Consider the following 12,294-nt stretch of genomic DNA (forward strand, 5'->3'; position numbering starts at 1 on the left):
GCAAAGTGCAAGTTTGTTGTCGTGTGGCCTCAATAGGGGACCACAAAATGAATGCATATGTATAATACAGACATATACAACTGTAAACACTCATCTTCCTTCACAGGGCGTGTCACACAATATTGTGAGAATGTCTTCATGTAATATTCCGCTGACATTTGGCAAGAGGTGGAAGCGGAACTAATCACTTGTACCAGTGGTCAAAGAATTTTAAAAGAGATTTGGTAATGAAACTCGGAGAACACGTTCAACGTTGCTTTCGTGCGGTAGATGTAACTTATTGGGAAGAGGGAAGGCTTATAACATCCCTGGTAAAATACATACCGAACAAACATCGCTCAAACAAAATATAATCGAAACAAAACTTTGACTTCTGTCTGCCTACGTATGACAAATACATGTAAGAAACACAAACAAGATAAATAAGGCTCATGTAAAATAAATTGTATAATTCAAAGTGCTAAGGACTTCTCAATATCTTTTTCAAGTGTTGCAACGATGTTTTAGTAGTCCACTTTGCAATAATTTTTCCTTTTTCGTAAAGTGCTGAAAGTAAGTTTATGTACAATTACGCAGATATTTTTTCTCAAGTATTTTAGGTTACGTAAATTATACTTGTACACAAAACCAATTTTACTTCCACACGAAAGGTTTAAAAAGTACCTCTACATAATCACATAAGCAATTGAAACGATGACGTCATTAAGTAGGTGTGCAAGTCATTAGTACAACATGACCCTGATGTGACGTAACCTCGATAAAATTCAGGTGACGATGACAGAAGTACGTGACGTCATAATACGAATTATATAGATCTACGTCAAGAGCTGCATGTGATGAATACTTTTCCATATCAACTTCAACATCCCACTAATAATTAGATCCATTAGAACCACAGAGGCGTCGATTAGTCAATCGGAATTTCTGCTTCTCCTTCTTCTTTTTCTTCTTCATCATCTTCTTCTTCTTCTTCTTCTTCTTCTTCTTCTTCTTCTTCTTCTTCTTCTTCTTCTTCTTCTGCTCCTTCTTCTTCTTCTTCTCCTTCTCCTTCTTCTTCTCTTTCTTGTTCTTCTTTTTTTTCTTCTTCTTTGAAGAGGAGCACTATCTGCTCGAAGGATGGCGTTCAATGGTACAAAATTTACTTAATTATGAAAAAATTATCCGGAGCATCTGTTTACCCCAGTTGATGTCCCTGAACCTACATGAGGGCCTTTCAAGATACATAATAAATATATGAATTCAGTAACTGTAGTTTGAAAGTTAGATGCTTTTATTTAAAATACGAAACTATGACGGTAATCAATGTAAGTTTCAGAACACAAAGTTCGCTTAAACCTAACCATAATAATTCACGTTCCTTAATTACATGTGGCCCTTAGACTTTCCAAATACAATATAATGCTCCATTATCAATATACATGAATGTTAACGACATTGGCTGTCTTGTTCGTTTTGGACTTTGAAAAGTTGTGAGTGTGTTTTACAATACAATAGTCGTGATACCAAGTCTTAAACTAGTTCACTTCTATTTCATATTTTACGTCATCTCCACCAACCTACAAAATGTCTTACCATCTTACTAAGATAACTCATATTTAAAGACGTAGGCGCATAGCATTTTTCCATGTCTCCAAGTATTAAGAATGTACATTGTGTTTATGCGACTGTGTCTGAAACTGCGGGATAGGGAAAGGAGAGAGGGACAGTGTCATATTGTTTGCGTCATAATTCACGCTGCTATAATGCAAAGGGATCATATTTCTGTTAGATCATGATTTCTATGCTCATGAGCTCGAATGCCAAGCAGCATGTATTTGAGATCACATAACTTTCCTTACGCCAGGCTCATGTTTATACGATAAAGAACATGAATCGCAAAGACATTCAAGAAATCAACTTATTTTCTTTATAAAATCATGTTCGGATTACGTAAAAACTAATATGACATTGTCACGTTCGTTTTATTTCGATAGGTGACGGACATGGCCGTTGAAATCGCCTCAGCTGTTTCAAAGAGTTGGAAACACAGATGTTAACCATCTTTAATTCGAATCACATTCATGTGCTTGGACTCAATTTGCATCGTGAACTATTTAAAAGATAATGTCAATCTTTTTATAAATGATATTCATCATTTTGTTACGCTTTAAGTACTAATACTTTTTAAGTGGAAATAAACTTTGAATTAAATTGAATTGATTTGAATTTGATTTTTAGAAATCTGCTAGAATCGTTCATAACCACGAGAAATAGAAGTTTTAAACTATTTCTCAAACTTATGGCAATTTCTTCTTTCGAACTTCAAAAACTGATACCATACTGTTTTACGATCTACGTTAGATATCTGTTTTCATTTAAAACACACAGGGGGGAAAACTTCGACTCTCTTTTTCCCCATTGTTAATATATATCACTGCATGCTCCGGGTCTTATTTTGTATTTCTTACTGTGTTACAGTAGAGGTGTCGTAGTCGAATGGTTTTAACACTTACCAATGTCGTGTCTGTATTAAGGAATTGAGGAATTAATCTACATTTGCCACTCCATACGCAGGAGAGAAATTGGGAACTGATAGAATGAGTTTGTGTAAGTAATTGCCATATGCCTTCGCAGAGAACGTAAGGTAGGAATACTCCCCAGGGAGTGGAGATAGTGCACATTGTGCGTGAATGAATGCGATGACCGGGGTAATGATTTCTGTAGAGCGATTAGAGACGGTATTTCGCTATATAAATCCAGATTATTGTTATCATAGGGATGGGGTTTGGTATAGAGCTGAGCCCAGGGTCTAGGTATAGGTTTGTAAAAATGTGATGCGAAGAAAATGTCACAGGAGCAAGTGTCGTACAACTGAATAACTGTCTTCCTATCTTAAATAACGGCTTATGGTTAACCCGTTTTGAAAGGTGTTGTGATCTTGAAAAGGCTAATCATAATGATAAAATGTATATCTTATCGCATATTAGACGTAAACTTCAACAATATTCATATAAATGATATGTCCATGTATTAACTTATTTGAAGGGCCCTCTCCAACTAAAAAAGAGGGGAGAGAAGGAAAAAAAATTCGTTGCTGTTTATATAATAAATGCATATAATACAACACCTTTTCAAAGGGATACAAGACGCAATTCAATATTTTGGCAATTCAATGACCAGCCTTATCACTGCATTTAAGATGTAACACGACTCCTGCTTATGCGATAGTCTAGCATGACAAGGCATTTAGACATCCATGGCGTGAATGCTCTCTCTGCAATATCCTATCTGACTATGTAGTTATTTACCCAGCCTACATAGTCCCGTTATAGCTTGTTTGTGGTCATGCTTTCCTCTGTCGTAAACAAAGAGAGGCCAATTCGATTTGCCCTTTGCTACTGGTCCCCTCTCTTTCCATCTATCACCGCGTAGGCCCACACTGTGGGTCTGATAATTGCTTTGGAATGCCTGCTGAGTACGTGTCATGGGCCAGTTCAATTAAGTCCAAGTATTTCGTCAGCTTGTATTACATCTGTACGTAAGCTCTGAGACTATAACATACTGGGAGTTCATAATTATTGATGACAGAAAAGTCAGAAGAATGAAAGACTCTTATCATGTGATTCTTGATTTTAGTTCCCTCGAAGTATGCCTTAATTATAATTATATGAACAAATATAGGGGTTTTATCACGAAATTACTCGACAAAAGACTCGAATCAAAACAATATTGATTGATGTGCATATTATGAGCAGGAGAGACAAATTTACTCAAAATGTTAGTCCCAGATAGTCAAGATTGTGCCCCCAAATATTATCTTAAAATTCTATTTCATATTGTTTTGCGACGAAATGTATCGATTTTACACTTCTTTTGTATACACATAACTCTCTTCAAAGATTGAAAATGAAAGCTACAGATTTTTAATATGGAGACCTTTTTTAATTGACAAAGCTGACAATGGTCTAGGGGGTCTATACGGTTGAAATGGAAAATAAAGGTTCTATGATCTGATACACTTTGCAAATCCTGCATATTTTAAAATGCCTTAAAGCCCCAGTCCCATATAAAGCCGAACCAGCACGGACGAGCACGGACCACTCCGGACCATCCCGGACCATGGTCTGGGGTGATCCGGGATGGTCCGGGATGTTTTGTTAAAAAAAGTGTGATGCTTAAAAGCTACAGTCCCATATACGTCCCGGACCGTCCCGGACCATCCCGGACCCCATCCGGGGTGATCCGGGATTCGGTCCGTGTTGACACCGTGTTGGCACCGGGGTGGTCCTGGATGGTCCTGGATGGTCCTGGATAGTCCTGGATGGTCCTGGGCGGTCAATAACTCACTCCCGGACTGCCACGGATCAACACGGACCGCCCCGGCGCCACTACGGATGACCCCGGACCCAGCACGGTGGCTACACGGATCACCCCGGATCAAACTTTTGTCCCGGACCGTCCCGGACCACCCCGGCAGTTTTTGACCGTCAAAAACATCCGGGGTCGACTCCCGGACCGCCCAGGACCATCCAGGACCATCCAGGACCATCCAGGACCATCCAGGACCACCCCGGTGCCAACACGGTGTCAACACGGACCGAATCCCGGATCACCCCGGATGGGGTCCGGGATGGTCCGGGACGTATATGGGACTGTAGCTTTACTAGTTCCTATAAAGGATGAAAAATTCTTCTTCCGCAATTAATTTTAATAAATTTTCGATGAAATATGATAACTTGACAATTAATCTTTTATTTTTCTATAATTATTGTTGTGTATATTATTTTGCTTATTTATGACTAATTGTCAGAAAGTACTTCTTAGTATTTTATATTTCTTATGTTACCGAAAAAAGTTTGTATTTATATGGAATGCAGAAGAAACTAAATCAATTCAAAAGAATACACATATAAATACCCATAACTTTATACTCTAACCTACACGCTAAGTTAATGATAAATACTTATTTTTCATTACCGAATTTTATATTCATTAGATTTGACTTGGTGCTATTTTTCTGTATATCACGATGAACCTTTCTCATGCACTTTTTCTTATGACGGAGATCGTGGTATTACTTTATTGACAGGCTATACTAATGTCCAGGTAACAGAGCACCACGCCAACCTATACATTATGGTCTGGGCCCTGTCTAATAAACAGTTGCGATTAATCGCTAATCATTTGCGATTGATACCAATCGCAAATATCAATCGCCAATATGTACGTGAGGATTGGAGACTGCGAAGTTACGATTGACTCGGATCAATCGCAACTCTTTAAGACGGGGCCCAGGCCACACATAGTTGTTTTTATCAAATGCTAAATAATATTTTGCGTAATATTGTACAACCGTTAAACCGTTTATTATGTACAACCCACTAAAAAACTCGAATGCATGTGAGAAACAGAGAATATCTACAGACCTTTATGGTTAAATGTGACAGGAGATTAACTCGCAAAAGAAATTTATCATCGTCATTTATGACATCACAAACTGAAGGTTGAAAGAAATGTATGGACCGTGAAATTGTCGAGGCATGGTATGAATTATTTGATAACAATAAAATGTTCGCACTTTTCATGCATATACTAAGTACTTATATCATTGAATCATATAGCCTCGAATGGAATTTATGAACTTGCAATAGTCATAACTATCAATAACGGTCATGGCTGTAGGAAAGCTCCCTACACCGAGACGATTTTAGGAGTGCCTCTAGTAAAGCTGTTATGATGCAGAGGGATCCGTCTTTTTATCCTAACATTCATCACTTATAATCATCTGTTTGAAAGGTAGACTATAAACGCAACAAAGAGGGGCAGAGAAGTGCAGGACTGTAGGAGTTTCAAAAGAGAGTCTCTCTTTCTCTCTCTCTCTCTCATTAAAGATACTATGTCCCTTTTGCAGCCAACATCAAATTCTGTAGAAATTTTTGCAGGAATTATGAATGTGTCATGCATGTCCTATTTGTGAAATTTAAACGTTAGTAGTGTCATAGTAGTGAACAACAAACAATCTTTAGTAATAACATACATAAAATGAGTTGTAACAGGTATACATGAGCACATAATTACATCAATAAGCCACTACTTATAATGACCAAAATTAAACTGATTGAATCTTTGTGCAGCACAGAACGAACAACCATTCGGTAAAAGGGTCTGAAAATCAGACTATTACTTATAAGATTGCAATCGCTTAAGTCGATTCGACAACTAATGGTCGTTCTTTTCCCACTAAAAGCCGTTTTCAAGCCCTTTCATTTTGAAGGAAGTTCTAGATTAGTATTGTCTTTCAAATGCCGTTGGAATTTAACCTTTTCATTTGTTTGGCCTGCAAATGGGACATAGTACCTTTAAAGTGTTGCATCTATCATCCTCAAAAATAACTCGTCGACCTTCGAAGCTGTTGAGTTATCAATTTGAGAGCAAGTTGCAATCATCTAATTATATCAAATTCTACATGAACATGAACAAGCTATTTGAACTTGAGCAAGGTTGGAAACTTTTCACCAGTCATTGTAAAGTCTCCCGTGTACCCCTCTCGCAAACACCCTACCATGCCCATGTGGTGATGAAATTGGAGATGTGGCACATTCCTCGGAGTTCACCGAGGGAAGGAGAGAGAGAGAGTGAGAGAGTGAGAGAGTGAGAGAGTGAGAGTGAAAACTCGCCTGACTGTACAGTATACCTATGACATACCAGAGCGGTTACACTCTATGGTATCTCCGAGGGGACAGAGCAACACGGAGATTTCATGTCATCGCGTTTCTCTGATGTAGTATTGGCTATTAGTCATGTTACTCAGGGGTTCAAGGGGTTTTCACATTGCACTGATCGCTTTCACTGTATGTGAATGGGATAAGAATAGAAGGAGGTGAGAATCAGAGAAATACAAACAGATAGATGGGCCTACCGACCTCAGGACAATAAAACACAATTAGGAGCGAAACTTAATCGACAAATTAAAGTGTGGAAGCAGATTTGACACAGAGCCAGAACAGAAGGACATCAACTCTGTGTTAAAGTATTATGAGTTAACGCCCTTCTGGCTCCAAAGTATACTCCACACCGTAGAGACAAAGAGTATAGGAAGAGATAGATATATAAAGAGAGACATGGGCAATCGGAGACATGTATAAACAGAAGGACAAGGCAAAAAGGCAGACATTATAGACAGAAAATTAGCTATAGGAGACCGAAAATGTAAAAATGGAGAGATTAATATAGGTATATGATTTTTTTTTAAATAGACGTACTCACGTACGGGTTCAATTTGACAGGGTGGGGGCTCAAAAAGTACCACCTTGCCATTTACACACGAATATTACCATTCAATATGCAACGCCCCCCCCCCCATTTTACACCTATAACTTACAAACAAATTTACCGTCAATCTGTGCATTAACAGATGATTAATATTGAAATAGACATTTTGCTTTCATATTACGGTCTTCACCGAAAATAGATATGACCGATCGAGCACTAAACGTACCCATATCAGAGATACCAAAGGATATTAAAGGTATAGACCAGTTTTGGAAACGCCCCCCTCTCAAAAAATGAAATGATATGATCGTTTACCAAATATATAAATTAATTTTGCCGGGAAACCGCGTACTAATTTTGGTAAACGATCATATCGATCCGGCCCGGATAGATATCACGAATGCACTTCAACATTGAACATTTGGGCATATATTTCTGTTTCTTGCGAGTTTAGGTTGAAGTATTGCCATCTAAACCTCTAAAGGCAATATTTAAACAATATTGGATGGATATTTCGCACCCAAAACCCTTGAACCGCAATTTTACCACTACCGGTCTATACCTTAAAGAGAAGAGTGATCGCCTTGGAATGGCAAGACTATGAACATGACATTCTTTTTAAGCAGCTAGAGAGAAAGAGGAGCTACAATAATAGTATTTGATAAACAGATGACGAAATCCTATTTGATGACTGAAAATCGTATTCTAGGGATTTTTGATTATTTTATCTGTTAGCTACAAAATATTGAGGGTTCAGACTGGATTCGTCTGGATACACCCGCCAGTGAGAAAACGCCACCGATATGATGAAAAGCGGACATATACGACGCGTTTTGTAACTCGCCCCAACATACCAAGTCCGTTTACACACTGTACATCTACACAGACTACGGAACGATAATCGGTGTAATACAAATAATCCAATGTTTGAGTTGGTATCATCCGTAAATAGGCATGAGAAATAAACGACACGTTTTGTATTATCGCAGGTAAACACCCCTCAAGTGTTAAGACAGACTGTGTATACAGTCACCCATAGGGCCAGTGACTTGGGCATGTTAAAGGATGATGATTGTCGTGTAAACAGTCTTTTGATAGAAACCCACATTACTAATGACACAATAACTTTGATTATGAGTCAAATGAGTTTATATCGGCGATGGTTTTGTGGAAAAAAATGTTAAAATTGTTTCCCTATAATAAGGTGAACATTATTGTGATCAAGTTTATACCCTTTTCTCTGTAAAAGGATTCGTATGATATGTATGTTGATACAGTTTCAATAATCCATTAATCAAAATTTGCAACGCTCTGCCCAAGCAGGTGTAAATGGTTACCTAAAATTTGCTGGGGTAAAAATTGCTGTGTTCAGGAAGAACAGTGCGATGCTGGGGAGGTAGCCCTGGGAAAATAAAATATTTTCATATTTTTCCCCTATAAGAAAAGAAATGGGCTTATGAACAGTTCGTAATGTCTTAAGCTATCGATTGTTCACTTTGTATACCTGACGGTTATTTGAATTAAAACAATATCTTCGGCAAGCTGTGATGGTCTTAAATGGAATGTGACGCCATGTTAAGCAAGCAACAGACTCTTGTGAAAACCGAACCGTAAACTATCGTGACATTATGTAAGCACTATAGTCAATGGCATAGTATGGGTCCGTCCATACATTGATCAGGGGGAGGGGTAGCACTGGTAGACAGCATGCAAGTTAACAATGCAATCAATTCGGGAAGAGCTAGTGTAGAGGAGGTCGTATAAATCATAGTAGGTCCATGGTCGTAGTATCATTTTGTCAAGTTCCCCTCCCCTCCACCTCTCCCCTTTTCTTATCTCTATTCTTCTTTCTTTTCTTTTTCAAAACGATCGCAAAGAAATCAACTAAAAAGAGGAAAAGTCCCCTAGTCTCCTATCCGATAGAAAAGATCCGGACTATGTATTACGTAATTGTAATGTTGTCACATGACAATAGGTGACGGACAAGGCTATTGAAATTGTCTTGGGATGGTATTTGGAAAGTATTTGCGATCGCATTTTTCGTTCCTTTGCCTTTTTTTTTTCATCTGGGGCACGTGCCCCCTTCGCCACCCCCATATCTCCCACCCATGGTCATGCTGCAGTAAGGTGTGAAACACTCCTTATCTTTTTATTTACCAGTGGCATAGGGTAAATGGAACACCCAGAAATACAGTCGCATGTTTCGTATTACGCGTTGATCATGATGATAAAATGGCTGAGCCTCCTCCTAATCAAGATATATCTGAACCTTAAAGGTGAACCATAGTGCTGTTAAAGGTCATAGGTAAAAATAGACCTGGGGCATCAGTTAAGCTAGCTCTGAAACACTTCCATTCGGGATTTATAAGATGTGTCAAGTACATAATATATACAAGAATTAGGCAGGGATATGATAATGTGCTTGTATTTGATGGCTTTCATAAAAATAAAAATAAATTGTTCATAATCATGCACAAAGCTTAGTCAAAATTGTTTTATGCATACTTTTAAACAATTAAAATTGTTCGTTTATGTTAATATCCTTTAAATTTGTAATATTTTCATTCAAAGCAATGTACGAATGTTAAATAGCGATTCGAATATTCTATCTCGTCTTTTGATTTGTGAGGAAATGTCACTGTTGATTTTCTCATCTAACCACGCCTTCCACCGCTGTTGCTTGTTTGAATGCGATAGAAATGTAAACAGGCCTGTCAATAATTCAATCAAAATAGTATACGTTTTAGTAAAGCGTCCGATTTGTAGACCTATTTTCGATAGATTGACAACATCAGCACCACAGCATTTAGGCCTGTTCTAAGCAAAGCGTTTTGTCGTCGACGGTCAAGTGCACTGAAGCTAGCAGACTGTTTTGAATGGTATGCAGTCTGAACCAGCGTGATGCCAAACGCATGCAGTCAAGGCTGAACAAGTTTACATTCAGCGATTGAATTCCTGTTTCAAGCAGAAGATGTGTTGTCATCTAGCTAATCACGAAGTAATGGGATACACAATGAAGAGATCTCGGAACCCCCCCCCCCCCCCTCTTGGCGTCTATGTATGAATGCATTCTACAAACATGAATAGCATGTACATTCCCAAGCGATAAATTAATAATAAGTCTGTGTAGATAAGGCTTATAGATTTTCACGTAATTCTGAAATCATCTTTTTCTCGGTTTCTATGTATTTTCTGAAAACGTAACATTTACAAATACATTTGTCAAACAGTTATCATAATCAATCGAAGAAACGCAAAAATAATACTTTTTTTTTTTTACAATGCTGAATTATTTCTTTATAAGAAACATGAACCAATGTAACTATCGTAAATGAAGAGAATAATCTATACTATTAAACTCAGCAGGTAATAGTCAGAAATATATAGTTCGAAAGATAATTTATAAAAACATTAAAAAGTAATAATCTTGCAAATTAATATAACAATCCAGAGAAAAGAGGATAATGAAATCTATCATTTAATAATGAAGAAGTAGAAACGAAGGAGAAAGAAAATATAGAAGAAGATAGTGAGAAAGAAGATAACAAGAATAAAGTGTTTAACTTGAATGTCAACGACCAAAGTTATTGATTGCCGACGTGCACTAATCCGAAAGAAGGTCCATCTGGTAATTCAGTTGGTAGATGATGTTTCCCGCGTCAGACGATTGGTGTATTGTTGTTCAGCTATAGGTACGATGTTCGATCACGGTAAAAACATCTACAAATTTGCCATTTCGCTTCGCGCCTCAGAATACATACCACAGAATACTCATAATGCCATTCAAAACATTCATAAACGTAACTGTACAAGCCTCCAAGTAAAACTGTGCAGAACTGTTTAAAAATCAACTTGATGTTTTGCCAAAATATATTACGTAATTGACTTGTTCGAATGTTGAAATGTAAATACTGTAATCCTCTTTTGGCGGAATATGAAATGCAATAATAATGCTGTTCGTTGTAGCATCCTTTAAACTAAGTATTGTCTGGTTAAAACATTATCATATTTGAAACATATAATTAAAAAGAGAGTTTACTCTTAAAGAGGATTCTTGTAATCAAGTAGAAAAATATATCCCCAGACCTCTAATTAAACGATAAATACCTCGGGATGGAGCTACAAAACTGACTAAGGAAAAGATTGAAGCTTCTTATGACTCGGTTCCTTGGAGTTAATTTACATTGGATGATTGAAATGTGTTTTCGATTATGATAATGGTACTGGTATTTGCCTACCTTGGATACGGACACCGGTAGACCTTGTTCTATTCCACCAAGCAGTCTAAAACCCCAGGGTGGACCACCAGTCATCCGGACTCTCACCATCTCCTCCATATTCACCATATCTAGTGCGTTACTCCTATGTAAGCCTCCGTCACAAGGTAGACAAATCCAAGATGGCGTCAGCGAAATCCTTCAGTAACTTTTCACTTCTTAAACTTCCTGCAAATATCCCGAAACTTGTCCCGGATGAAGTTTTCGTCAGCGTTAGATCTAGACGTAGAGTAGGGGGTCGGTTTACGTTCCCCGCCCGGGTGGATAGCGGATTTAGTTTTCCCTACCCGGGCGCATGAGTTTTCACTTAACCCCCGTTAACCGAACGTTTGAAGTAATCCAAGTTTAAGGCAGGGGGCCCAGACTGAGGCGACGGTTATCTGCTGTGCTGGTTTGATTATACACGCAGATAGATAGACAAGGCTTTGAAATAACTTGTGTCAACTGATTGCAGCGATGCGAGGATGGGGATGGGCAGACTCCAATGCGGAGAAGAGGTACTCTTTGTTTACCCGTCGTTCGAGATGGTCGAGTCCATTAGAACGGTGTGCGAGAGGGTTCTACTATGCATGTACTGGGTGGTATACAACCCGCTTGGTATCTCGCATTCCCAGCGTAACTTTGTTGAGGTCTATGGGAGTAGCCAGATCGATGTGATTGCAAAGGGCGTCGGTGCTTCATGACTGTGCTATTTTTCAAGTCTATTTTTGTTTAAATTGCAACAGATCACATCATTGAAACCATTGATATAGTTGTATGAGCAATG

The sequence above is a fragment of the Strongylocentrotus purpuratus genome, unplaced genomic scaffold, assembly GCF_000002235.5.
Source record: "Strongylocentrotus purpuratus isolate Spur 01 unplaced genomic scaffold, Spur_5.0 spur5_scaffold_10, whole genome shotgun sequence".
Taxonomy (NCBI): Eukaryota; Metazoa; Echinodermata; class Echinoidea; order Camarodonta; family Strongylocentrotidae; genus Strongylocentrotus; species Strongylocentrotus purpuratus.